The 14,165-nt window shown below is 36.7% G+C and overlaps 1 protein-coding gene and 1 non-coding gene across 8 annotated transcripts in view; both read left to right on the forward strand.

Moving 5' to 3' along the window:
• COP1 (COP1 E3 ubiquitin ligase) overlaps positions 1 to 14,165 on the forward strand; it is a 264,678-nt gene that overhangs the window by 232,036 nt on the left and 18,477 nt on the right. The gene's annotated exons all lie outside the window — the stretch shown is intronic.
• Positions 8,976 to 9,118, forward strand: LOC115932373 (small Cajal body-specific RNA 3). The gene has a single exon (XR_004068658.1).

Here is a 14,165-nt window from a genome sequence, read left to right on the forward strand (position 1 = left end):
GGTATATTGTCTTCCTACCTTTTAATTTCAACCTATTTTTGTCTTCGAATGTAAATTATGTGTCTTACAAGTGGAATTGTTGGATTTTTTTTGTTTCTTCAATCTGATAATTCCTGCCTTTTGATTGGGGTGTTTAGACCATTCCCATTTGATGTAAATAATGTTTTGTTTTGATTTACAGTGCCATTTTGCTATTTGTTTTCTATGAGTGCCTTTTTTATTTCTGTAGTCGTCTTTCATTACCTTCTGACTTTTTAATGTCCCATTCAAATTTAATTTAATTTTGTTTTGTTTTATTTCTTTAGTAGTTGCTGTAGGTATTACAATTTGCATCTTAATCACAATTTACATCAGATTAATACTAATGTAATATTTGGTAAACTATAGAAACTTCAGTTTAATACCACTGCCTTCCTTGCTGCCTGTTTGGTGCTATTTTTCATATGTATGACAGCTACTAAAAATCCTTACTGGTTTTCTCCCTACTTGTTCTGCCATAAAAGAGACAGAGAACTATGGAGTTCCTCAACTGTAATTGTGTTTTTTCTCTTTTTCCTTTGAAACATGCATTTTGCTTCATGTATTCAGTGCATTATTGCACATATGTTTTAGATCGTTATTTCTTCTTGAGGAAAAAACCCTTTATTGTGAGGTAATATCCCCCTTTATTCCTGATATTTATTGTCTTGAAGTCTGTTTTCTCTGAAATTAATATAGCTTCCAGCTATTTTTGCTTAGCGTTTGCATTATATGTTTTTCTCCATGTTTTTACTTTTAATCTGTCTATCTCTTTATTTGTAAAGTAGGTTACTTATAGATAGCATATAGTTAGGCTTTGTTTTGCCGTTTAATGCATGTGTGTTTATATTTGTATTAAAATATATCTTCATGCCTACTACATATTTTTCCATTCATTTTCTGCCTTTTTTCAGATTTCATAGACTGTTCTTTATGATTTGTGTCACCTCTTTTGACTTATTATTTATACCTTTCTTCAGAATTTCTCAGTGATTGTCCTAGAGCTTGCAATATGCCTTTAAAGTAATCTGAAGCTTTCTTAAGTAATATTGTACAGCTTCAAGGGTAGTATAAGAACCTTACAACAGCGTATCCTGAATTTCTTCATACTATCCTTTGTGCTATTATTTTTATGTATTTTATTTTTACATATGTTACACCACAGAGTAAAATGTTGCTACTTTTGCGTTAAATAGTTATATTTTAGAGAAGTTAAAAATAAGAAAAAATGAATATTATTTTATCTTCAGTGGTCTTCATTTATTTGTATAAATCCAAGATGCTGACCTGCATCACATTCCTCATAACTTCCCGTAACATTTTCTGTAGGGTAATTTGCAGACAGTGAATACCCTCAGTTTTTATTTGAGAAAAATATTTATTCTTCCTTTTTGAAAGATATTTTTGCTAGGTATTGAACTCTGGATTGACAGGTTATACCATTGTCTTCTTGCTGACATAGTTTCTCAAGAGAAGTCTGATGTAATTCTTATCTCTGTTCCTCTGTATATAATATGTCTCCTTTTTTTCTCTCTTAAAGATTTTATCTTTGATTTTTCAGCAGTTTCTATATGATATGTTGAGATGTTGGTTCATCTTGCTTGGTGTTCTCTGAACTTCTTGAATGGGGATTTGGTCTCTGCTCTTAAGTTTGGGAAATTCTTAGTTGTTATTTCTTCAGATATTTCTTCTGCTACCTTTTCTCTTCACCTGGAATTCTAATTATTATGGGTGTCTTAGCCCGTTTGATACTGTTTCATAGCTCTTAGATGCCTATTTTGTTTTGTTTTTACACTCCTTAGTTCTTTGTATTTTATTTTAGGTCCTTAGTTCTTTGTATTTTATTTTGGGTGATTTCATTTCTACATTCAGTCTCATATATTCTTTTTTTTTTTTTTTTTTTTGAGATGGAGTCTCACTCTGTTGCCCAGGCTGGAGTGCAATAGCGCAATCTTGGCTCACTGCAACTTCCACCTCCCAGGTTCAAGCAATTCTCCTGTCTCAGCCTCCCAAGTAGCCGAGACTACAGGCGCACACCAACACACCCAGTTAATTTTTGTATTTTTAGTAGAGACGGGGTTTCACCATATTGGTCAAACTGGTCTCAAACTCCTGACCTCAGGTGATCTACCTGCCTTAGCCTTCCAAAGTGCTGAGATTACAGGCCTGAGCCACCATGCCTGGCCCACGTATTCTTTCCTTAACTGTTTGAAGACTGCTGATCATAGCATCAAAAGCATTTTTTATTTCTGTTACTATGTTTGTATATTTCTAGGATTTCTCTTTGATTCTTTCTCATACTTTAATCTCTTCACTGAAATTACCTATTTGATCTTAAACGTTTTCTATCTTTTCCGTCAACCCCTTTAACCATATTAATCATCGTTATTTTATTTTATACAGTTTTAACATTTGAACTGAGTGTCGTATCTGAGTCTGGTTTAATGATTGCTTTGTCTCCTCAGATTCTGTTTTTCCCTGAATGCCTGTAATTTTTGGAGTTGCTATAGAAATTCAAACAATGTAGTCTATTGCATTGACTTACTATCACATGGAAAATATTGGATTAAATTTCTAAAATTTTAAGCACAGTCCTATCCTTTGGCATTTCATAAATTTAAAGACTTTGGATCTTACAAATGCAAAACCAGTATGTATGTATCTAACCAGTGGTATGTGTCTAAGCACAAACTTCATCTTGTTTTTCCTTTAATATATATTGAATCCATCCTTATTTCCAACCCTGTGACTCTACCACCTGCCTTTAGTTCAAGCTCCTGCCATTTAGTTTAGTTTATGTCCTGCCATTACTTCTTAATAGTTCTAGACTTGTTTATCTCACTGTTTAAAATCTGTTAGTGTTTCCCCAATGGTTACAGAATAAGATCTAACCTTTATGTGACATCTAACAACCTTCTTTATCAGGCCCCCACCTCCCTCTCCAGCTCAATCACTTACCACTTGCATAAGCACATTTTACACTCCAACAACATGAACTGCCTGTAGGATCCTCAAACACCCAATGCTGGGTTTTTTGTTTGCTTGTTTTCATCTTTGTGCTGTAGATCTTGCTGCTCACTGTTCCCAAATACCCTTTCCTGCACTTCTGTTTGTTACATATGATAATGCCATTATACTGGAACTTTGCACAGTGCTGAGTTTTGTAGCCACAAAAATATTAGAGTGTTCATTGGGTAGATAAATACCATTAGATTGATCTAGACTTACTTTTTTCCATTGTAGAAATTATGTATATCACATCTCTAATGGGGGTGTTTTTCAAAGTTATTTGAACATTTCCAGTGGTAGGGAGCTCCTGCTTTACAAGGCAACCATTATATTTTTCAAAAACTCTTAAGTCTTACAAAGTTGTCTCATAAGAACAGCCCTAATTTATTCTTTCCATCACTTTGTAAACAGTATATACTTTAAAATGTGTAACATTTAGCAACTTGTAGCTCTGCATGCAGTAAAATTCAACATTTTCTGAATTAATTTTTACTGTGTTATGCTGACTTCATGTATTTTATTTTCATGGGCTGGTTTAAAATACGAGAATGGAAAGATGAAAGAAAAGATTAGTACATGTAAACTATAGAAGTTTAGGTAGCAACCCAGTCCTGAGTTTCCCATTTCATCTTCTTTTATTTTAAATTCTCAATGTATTTCCATTTGCAAAGTTAACTCTTTTACTAAACTGTCATGAGCCATTTGTGTAATTCGAACTCCAGTACTGATTGTAGTATCTTTTAACCAAACACATTTCACTAAAAATTAGACTTGTAAAAGTGTTAAAAAAAATAAGGCTTGGCCAGGTGGGGTGGTTCACGCCTGTAATCTCAGCACTTTGGAAGGCTGAGGCGGGCAGATCACCTGAGTTTGGGAGTTCGAGACCAGCCTGACCAACATGGAGAAACCCCATCTCTACTGAAAATACAAAATTACCTGGGTGTGGTGGCGCATGCCTGTAATCTCAGCTACTCGGGAGGCTGAGGCAAAAGAATTGCTTGAATCTGGGAGGCGGAGGTTGTGGTGAGCCAAGATCGTGCCATTGCACTCCAGCCTGGGCAACAAGAGCGAAACTCCATCTCAAAAAAATAAATAAATAAGGCTTATGTGCAGTTATTCTCAATGAGCTAAAAAGCTTCCTGAGGCTAGAAATTCTTGTCATTTTTGGCTGGGAGCAGTGGCTTACACCTGTAGTTTCAGCATTTTGGGAGGTCAAGGCGGGTAGATCACCTGAGGTCAGGGATTTGAGACGAGCCTGGCCAACATGGTGAAACCCCGTCTCTACTAAAAAATACAAAAATTAGCTGGGCATGGCCGTGGGCGCCTGTAATCCCAGCTACTCGGGAAGCTGAGGCAGGAGAATCGCTTGAACCCAGGAGGTGGCAGTTGCAGTGAGCCGAGATCACACCACTGCACTCCATTCTGGCAACACAGCCAGACTCTGTCTCAAAAAAAAAAAAAAAATTCTTGTATTTTTTATATTGCTGCTCTCTGGGCCTCAGATGGGATCTGTTAAGTAGGTATTCAGTAAATTCTTTCCTCCTCACTTCCCTCTCACTAGCCACCTGACCAAAAGCAGAAAAATACATCTTGGTTTTCCCTCTGAGTTCAATATTTGTAGATAGTTTCAACATGTGTATTAGTATTTTTCAAAGTATGGTCTATTGATCACCTGCTTTAGAATTATTAGTTACTTGGGATAGGAATTAAAAATTTTAATATCTAAACCCTATACTTGTTATATTTAGACTTTCTGAAGGTGAGGACCAAGAACCACCTTTTGTATTTGTTGTTGTTGTTGTTGTTGTTGTTGTTGTTGTTGTTATGGGTTACATAATTCTCTCCTTTTGTTTTGTTAAGTAGCCTAGAATTGCATGGGAGAAGCAAAGATCCCATCTCTGTCACATCCAATCTTGGAGCCACTGGTGGAAATTTAGAAGTGCCATAGTGTTCCCATCTGGAAAGAAAATGCCAAAGTGTTTCCAACAGTCACTGCCGCAGACCTATTCTTTCTTTACAGGAGTGATTAGGTACTGGTCTCAAACCCTCCTGAGTGCCACATCAGGAGGCTCTCTATGGTCTGTTGGTCACTTTGGAAGATGTAGAGACTAAATCCAAGGGAGACATTAGATAATAGGCCAGGGTTCTCATCGGTCTCTTCAGTAGCAAAAACAAAGGCTAGAACATTCTGGTAGTGCTCATGATTAATTGGAACATTACAGCTGGAGTCAAAGATCTGCCTCCTGAAAGGTACTGTGTTCTGATGTTTACAGCCAAATTCCATAAAACATTGACTGATTTATTACAATGGATACAACTCAGAAATAGCTCATGGGAAGAGATGCATAGGGCAAGGTATTGGAGAGTGGCGGGTGGAGTACACAGAATAGGTCTGTGCTGGTGACTCTTGGAAGCACTTTGGCATTTTCTTTCCAGATGGGTACCCTCCTAGTACCTCAATGTTTTCACCAACCTGGAGGCCCTGGAACCTCCATTTTCAACAAACTCCCTTTGGGATTTATATATAATAAAATGCTATAAAATATCAGTTTTTGAGCTCTTTTCTGTTTGTATATTTGCTTAATAAGAATTTGCTAAATGAATACATTTTATCTGATTAAGTTTTCAAGGACCCAAATGACCAAAATAAGAACTTACTTTAAGACTCAAAATATAACAAATGAGGTTAATTTAAATCAGGCAGTGAGTTTTTGGAGAATATATTCTGTACAACAAAAAAAAAGTTACTACAAAATACCTTTCCAACTTTGACATATTAACATCCCTATTTCCTTCTGGCTTTATCAGTCTTTCTAAGTCATTTAAGTCTAAAACCCCAGAATCATTATTGTTGCATCTCTTTATTTTCCATCTAATTATTCATCAAATAGCAGTAATGCTTTCTTTGAAATGTCTTCTATATTTATCTTTGTTTTCGTTTCTGCTTTTCATCTCATTTCTGTTCCTTACCCTTCACCTTCTCTCTATTTACTTCTAACAGCTTTATGTTCCCTTCAGTCGGCCTTTATGCACTACCAAATATTCATCTTTATACAGAGATAATCAATCAAACATTGCTTGTTACCTTTAGTTGACCCAGGTCTTTCAGAAAAGTTTTTTTCAAAATCAGCATTTGCGTGTACCTCTATCTGGTATATTTTGGCCAACACTAAAAATAAGGGGAAATTTTGATAAATATATTACCTGAACTTGTTAGTTATTTAATCTATTTCACTTCAGATATCTGTATCTAATTTTAAAATTATATTTACCCTTACTATTAAATATGATCCATAAGAAAATTCAATACTATTGAATATTTACCCTTACTATTAAATATGATCCATAAGAAAATTCAATACTATTGAATATTTACCCTTACTATTAAATATGATCCTTAAGAAAATTATAGGAAAAAGTACAATAGAAAAAAATACTCAAAGGTAACTCAGATTTCAAAATTTACTAGTATTTAGAAAATTAGACTTAATAATAAGTATAGAACAATGTCGTTCCTATATCTACTTCTTAACTGCTCTATTTCCTGATCTCATGTGTTTGCACTTAGACTATCATATCTAAACTATTACATTCAAGATTTTCAATAATCTAATATAATGCTATCCATCTAACTTTATTTTTGTTTTCTAACACAGTTCACCTGCTTCATTAAGAAAGTTTCTTCATTGTCCCATACTATTCCCATTCTGGCTTCTAAACTCGTATTCATGTTGTTCTTCATATTGCCCTATCCTCTTATTTCTGCTTAACTAAATTCTCATCATTTTTTAGCCCAATCACTGCTTCTCTTTCCCTCTTTTAACCATTTTATCTCCTTGGTTTCTGGTTTCTCACAGCTATTGATGAACCTATAGAATGCAGTCTACCAACTGATGTTCAAATTCATCTTGAATTGTTTGTTGTGTTTCATTATTGTTGCCCCAGGTACATTCCTTGCTTCAACTTGGAGAGCAAAAAAATACAAACACCAGCAGCTACCAGAGTAATAGCTACTTAGTTTTCTAGGAAAGAGGAGTTAAAGGTTGAGTGAGAATAAAATTTAAGTCTGCCTAACCTGGAGAGCCTACTTTAATCAATTTCATAAGATCATAAATATACCGACTAGAATAATACACTAGTATTATTACTACTAGTACACTGTGATACTGACAGTACTAATATGATACTAATAGTACTATCATTGCTTGAGATAACTACCCTTTAACTGTAAAGAAATTAAGGTTATATAGTATTTTAGTAAAAGCAACTACCATTCATTTGTTTGGTGCCTATAATGTGCCAGTTACTCTTTGGTTACATGCTGTAAGGGAGAAAAGATTTTTCTCACCTGTTGGCTTGATTCATGACGGAGGCCTCTGTAAGTTTTACATGACACAGAAGTTTTACGTGACACAGAAGGCTTCAGAAATGAAGACCCAAAGAATGGGTAAACTTGTGTATGTTTATGCTTAGGTTTGATGAAGAAATGAATAGTCTCATGGAGAAGTATGATTGGAGGACAAAGGGGTATGATCTAATGGTAATAAACTGGGGGCAACTTAGCAAGACCTGTTTGTTGAGCTTCTTCTCTGTGTCTCTGTCTCCAGAGATAAGGGCATTCCTTTCCTCAGGTAAGGATAGGCACCTCTGGAATGAGAGTCTTATGACCTGCTTCAGTGGAAGGGCAGAGAATTCTTTTATGACCCGCTTCAGAGGAGAAGTGTGGGAGAAGGTCTTCCTGCTTCTGCTGTTTTTTCAAATACCAAGGTGACTATTTGGAGGTAGTGCATTCTGATCCCTAACAATGCTCTACTGTGTTTTCCTTGAATCTTCATACAGATTCTACCTAAGAGTATCTGCTTTATATTTGGAGAAATTGAATGTCTAAAAGGATTAAGCAGAACCAAAATTCAGATCCAGGTTTCCATGCCTTGAATGTATTGCTTTTTCTGTTAACATGGTATTCCCCAAATAGTACTGAATTCTAGCATCAGCTTTACCAGAGTAGTCTGGAGGAAATTTGCGAATAGCTCTCTTAAATATGCACAGTTCTATGCTCAGAGGAGCTCTTCTCAGTATTAATCAGCAATCCAGTCATTTTTTCCCCTCATACTTGTCATTGTAAGCACATTTTTCTCAAGCTTTATTCAGAAGATCATCCAGAGATATTGTTATGCCCAGACCGTTAGTTCCCCAAAGAAGACCGCCAGAGTCCAGAGTCAAAGCCAAGCAGCAAGGATCTTTACTACAAGTTCGAACCTGGTCCCTCCATTCCACAGCATACAAGAGGGCCCTGAACAATGCGAGTGTTTGCTTTTTATAGCCTGAAAGTTACAGGGGAACAAAGGAATTCTTTTGGTTCCCGCTCTTTCAGTAAAACTTTGAACGGCTGTCCCCTTATCGGAGACTTTCCTGGTGGTGTTTGTACTGGGCTCAGGAAGTTTGAGAGATATATGGCGGCGATACGTGGTGGGATGGGAGGATGGGATGTGTTTGTACTGGGCTTGTTTGTTTTGAGCCCGGGGCTGAGGAATGTGCCCGGCTCCTTTCAATATTAACTGTTAACATGTGCTGCAAGTTGAAAGTGTTTAGAGATAATATTTGAGTGCAGTGTGACAAGGATAATCAAGTTGTTTAGGGCCAGTTGGTGAGAAGAATTTGGAAAGCATTGAGAAAGGAATGATGAATGTATGTGTTCTTTTGTGTCTAAATCCTTCTTCCCTTGTATATGTTGTTTACAGCCTTTTCTCCCTGAATAAGGATCACTTTGACTTTGTATGCTAAGTGTGCCTTCTTAATGGTTCTTTTCCTGTTATCTGAATCCTGATTTTGTATTTATCTTATTTGAATGCATTGAAGTATATTTAAATGAGAATTTGATGCAGTTAGATAATTGGAATATAAAAGACTGGTTAACAAAAGTCTTCTTAATAATGAAGCACACCAGAAATGGAAGCTGCTGGAACCAGCCATGTGGACAAATGAAAAAATGCCTTTTGTCTACAGATTGCAGCGATCCTACATAAACATATGGAGGTCTCTGTCTGGCTTAGGACAGCTGGCTAAGTCTGATCGTTCCCCTCCATACAGCCTTTAAAACTGCCACTCTAAATACTTGGTTTCCTTGCTATTTTATTCAGTATCTGCTGGTTATGACTACTGTATTATTTTTTAAATGGGCAACCAAGTAAAGTTACCTCTGTATCCGTCTGAACTGGTTTTTGAGGTATCTTACGAGTTTTGAAAATAGGTGTTATTTGCTTATTTAAGGAACCTACAACCAGGAAGTAGAATGAATGTGGAAATATTATTCTTCTCTTGCCGAGCATGGTGGCTCACACCTGTAATCCCAGCACTTTGGGAGGTCGAGGCAGATGGATCACTGAATGTCAGGAGTTCAAGACCAGCCTGGCACCAACATAGTGAAATCCTGTCTCTACTGAAAACACAAAAATTAGCCAGGTGTGTTGGCAGGCGCCTGTAATCCCAGCTACTTGAGAGGCTGAGACAGGAGAATCACATGAACCTGGGAGGCGAAGGTTGCAGTGAGCTGCGATTGTGCCATTGCACTCTAGGCTAGGTGACAGTGCGAGACTCCATCTCAAAAAAAAAGAAAAAAGAAATATGATTCTTCTAAGGGGCCACATTGGCTTAACGAATTCAGGGTTACCAGTGAAGGTCAATACTTTAGATACGAAGGAGCTAATCAGAGATAGCTTCCGTGAAGATTTTCTCATTAAGAAAGTGATTTCTCCAAAATCCAGTTTATGTAATTTTTTAAGGCTGTAACCAAAGTTCAGAAATAACCATTTGCAGAGGAAAGCTGGCTGCTAAGTATTAACCTCCTTAGTACTGAATTCAAAATCTTGGTTTTTCCTGATGTATGTTTTGCTGTTAAGTTGTGGGGAGAGGTTGCTCCCACCTACCTCCCCTACCTTCTACAACTTACAGCAGCCACAGCTAGGTTTGTTTGTTTGTTTGTTTGTTTTTTGAGACTGAGTCTCACTATGTCACCCAGGTTGGAGTGCAGTGGCATAATCTCAGCTTACTGCAACCCCTGCCTCCTGGGTTCAAGCAATTCTCATGCTTCAGCCTCCTGAGTAGCTGGAATTACAGGGGACCACCATGCCTGGCTAATTTTTGTATTTTTAGTAGAGATGAGGTTTCAACGGCGCGGTGGCTCACGCCAGTAGTCCCATCACTTTGGGAGGCTGAGGCGGGTGGATCACCTGAGGTCAGGAGTTCAATACCAGCCTGGGTTTATTTATAACTAATTGTATGAGGATCCTTGTTTGTGGTTCTGAAATCCCATATTTCTTACCCTGAGCAGTTTTTGCATTAGACAGTTGTTAAATGAGTAGCCATACTTTTCTAGGCCCTTTAGAAATCCACTGTTTTGTTCATTCTAATGAATGATTTTAAGATTTTGTAAGGAAGGATACTAGTGGAGAAGAAAGAAGAGATTTGGGATTAACTGATTTTGAAAGTGTTCCTTTGTGATGAAGAAATCCCAATTCCCCAGATCTCAAATTGGGATTTTGTGTATGGGGGGTGGGGGATTGGAAGGAGAGTGGGAATATGGCCTGTCAATGCCACGTATATTGACTTTGGAACACTCTTTACCACTTTGGTTCTGTGGCCAAGCCTTTTCCTCTGTTGATATTACTTGAAATCATACTTATAGGGAGATATATAAAAGACCAAATTTTCCATGTAACAAGGCTTTTAGGAGCCTAGGTTTATGACATTTGAAATGTAATGTATATTTATAATGTATGAGAACTGAGGCTCTCTTGTACATAGTCAGTGACCACCCAAGACACCTTTCTTCTTTCTTCCATTTTGCTTTAATAAATTCAGGATGAAGCCCAGACATGTGATAAGCTTACTGGGTCAATATGATACAGATCAGCATTGGTATATTTCTCAGTTTTCACAAGTTGATTCCTGGCTTTGCTCTTTCTTAGCTGTGTGTATGAATTTGGACAAGTTATTAAGTCTAAGACTATGTTTACTCTTTGTAAATTGATGATAAAAATAGTACCTTCCTCATTGGGTTGCCATGCAGATTAAGTGAAGTAATCCATATAAAATTCTTAACTAAGTCACTGACCTATAGTGCTCAATAAATATGTGATAATGAAACAGGTTTTTAAGTGTGTGTGTGTGTGTGTGTGTGTGTGTGTATTGCAAACACAATTCAGACAGCTAATTCACTCAACCCCCTTGGATTTTTTATAGAATGCAGGGAAGGCTAACTAACATTTTAGTTTAAAGAGCAAGACCTTTTATTGATAGATTGTAGTTTTGTGTTCATTCTTTCTTAGACATATATATATTTCTACCAAGTCAACTCTGAAAGACCACATACTGAAAGAAAAGTCAGGGACAAAAAGAAACTATTAGGCTTACAAATGGCATTTAGAAACCTTTGAAGATGATATTGGAACCTATGTTTGAATATCTTTGTATGGACTCTCACTTGGTTCCAAAATGCAGCGTAGATTTATGTCTAGAATAAAGTAAAGAAACACTCTGGTCAAATAAGGGGATTCTCATGATGAATCAAACCCAGATAAGTGGCTGGGTGCGGTGGCTCACGCCTGTAATCGCAACACTTTAGGAGGCTGAGGCGGGCGGGTCACGAGGTCAGGAGTTCGAGACCAGCCTGACCAACATGGTGAAACCCCGTCTCCAAATACAAAAATTAGCTGGGTTTGGTGGCGCGCACCTGTAATCCCAGCTACTCAGGAGGCTGAAGCAGGAGGATCACTTGAACGCGGGAAGCGGAGGTTGCAGTGAGCTGAGACTGCGCCACTGCAGTCCAGCCTGGGCGACAGAGCGAGACTCCATCTCAAAAACAAACAAACAAACAAACAAAAAAACCCAGATAAGTGAGATGAATTTCTCTGAGCTCCAAAAACAAAAGAAATTTGAATTTTAAAAGATGTACTAGAAAGTGCTTTAAATAAAAGAATGATTCTGCGTGTCAGGAAATCAACAGTGGCCCAATAGGATGAAGTAACAAAATGTCAGCACGAGTGATGAAATTGGACAATTGAATAGTATCACTTAACAAGGCGTAGAACAAAGAAAAATTTAAGACTCCCTATATCTTATATCTGTATTTCTTCTCAAGGGCAAGGGAGAGGATGTTCATAAGGCAACTATAGATCATGCATCAAAAGAAGGGCAAATTTATTTGAAATTGTTCTGTGGCTGCAGGATCCTGAGTGAAAATCAGATTTGACTATACACAGAGTCCATGACCTCCTACATGAGGAGAGAAGCTATTTTAGTTTTCCGGATGCAATTGCAGTACAAATAGTAACAGCCCACCCTGAAGACAGAAAAAAAAAATGGAGCAAAAGCTCATTCTTTTATGTTTATAATCTTGGTATGAAAAAGAGCTTAAGGCAGGTATGGTCTTTTATTTTCAGTGACATGAAATCATCTTTGTATGAGTGCAAATTAACACTTTCTTTTCTGGCAGTGAGAAAACAAGACATTTGTGTTCATAAAGAGAATGCTTTTGTCCAAATAAGACAAGAGGCTCTTATGGAGAGAATATTAAGGAATTAACAGATATAGTATAGATTGTGAGTTTTTTTGTGTGAAGCCTAGTTACCTCAAATTTTTATTCTTTATATTTATTTAAGGGAGGATATTTAAATTCAGCCATGTTTCTCACTGTTCTGTGCCCTCCAGGGAGCTGTATTTGCAGATACTGTATGTTGTTCATAGTGATTTACCATTTCCATTTAATCAAATGCTTGTTAAAGGACTTAAATGGACATACAATTTAAACTTCGTGGGCACACTTTAAGAAGAAAATTCAGTGATTATAGGACAAATTGTTTAAGGCAGAACTGCTTATAACTTTGCTAGCCATCTCAGCTGCAGTTTCTGCTTTTAGATGACAAATGTGAATAGTATTTCAGTGTACTTTACATTTTCTGTGTCACTAATAGTGTTCTACCACTTGAAAGGGGAACTAAACTTAAAAATCATCTTCTGGGCTTTTTTTTTCCCAGTAAAATTTTCAAGGAACTTACCTTCCTTTGTCATGAAGTTGTTTTAGGGGAGAAAACATTTCTGATTTTTGTTGGCTTTTTTTTGTTTTTGTTTTGTTTTTAGATCCTTATTTAGCAAGGTTGTGCTTTTAAACATCTAAGAGTAGAGGGTGGGATATGTGTCATTTATTACCTCTGTCTTGGGGTAATGTTCTGATTGAGAGTGCTGGAGCCAAGTTGCCAGGTTTGCCTCCTATCACCATTAAGTATTAGCTGTAAGACTTTGGGAAAGTTATTTAACCTTTCTGTGCCTCAGTTTCCTCTTCTGTGAAATTAGATTAATAGTATCTTGCATGTAATATTCTGAAATAAAATTAGAAAATACATGGAAAGTACTAAGAAAATAGTTGGCACAAGATAAATGATCAATCAGTAAATGTTGCTGTCATCTTTAACATTTTATATACTAATCCACATAACTGGACAACTGTACTTGTTTTTAGTTCATCAAATATTGTGCAATATGAAAATATATTCTCTGCATTTAAGTGATTTACAACCTAGTAAATAGGAATATTCATAAATAACTATAGTATGAACCCAAATGAAACAAATCTTTATAAGATCATTACCCCTGAAATTATTGACCCTAGAGGGAAGAGGTTACTTCTACCTTGGAGAATGATGGAATACTTTATGAAGATAGGGGCTTTTGAGCTGGGCTTCATAAAGATATAAAGGGTTTCAGAAGTCTAAAGACAAAGGGAAAGGAAGGTACCTGGACAAAAGACCGTGAACAAACACATCTATTAAGTACCAACCAGGCAGTATACTAAGTGCTATCTTAATTTAAAATCATCATCATCAATCTTTTAAGGCATATATGCTTGAGTTCCTTTAAAAGTGAAATTGAGGCTCAGATTTGCCCAAGATTACACAGCTAAATAAGGGATACAGTTGGAATTAGAACCCAGGTCGGGCTGGCTGTAAAACATACACCCTTTCTGCTATACTGCAGAAAACTAGAGAACAGTGTAAACAAAGGTGCAGATGAGGGAAAGTGCAATAGATGTTTAAGAAACTTCTAATAAAGTGTCTAAGTAGGATGGTGGAGTAGGGACTTTA

Source organism: Gorilla gorilla, chromosome 1 (genome assembly GCF_029281585.2).
Source record: "Gorilla gorilla gorilla isolate KB3781 chromosome 1, NHGRI_mGorGor1-v2.1_pri, whole genome shotgun sequence".
Taxonomy (NCBI): domain Eukaryota; kingdom Metazoa; phylum Chordata; class Mammalia; order Primates; family Hominidae; genus Gorilla; species Gorilla gorilla.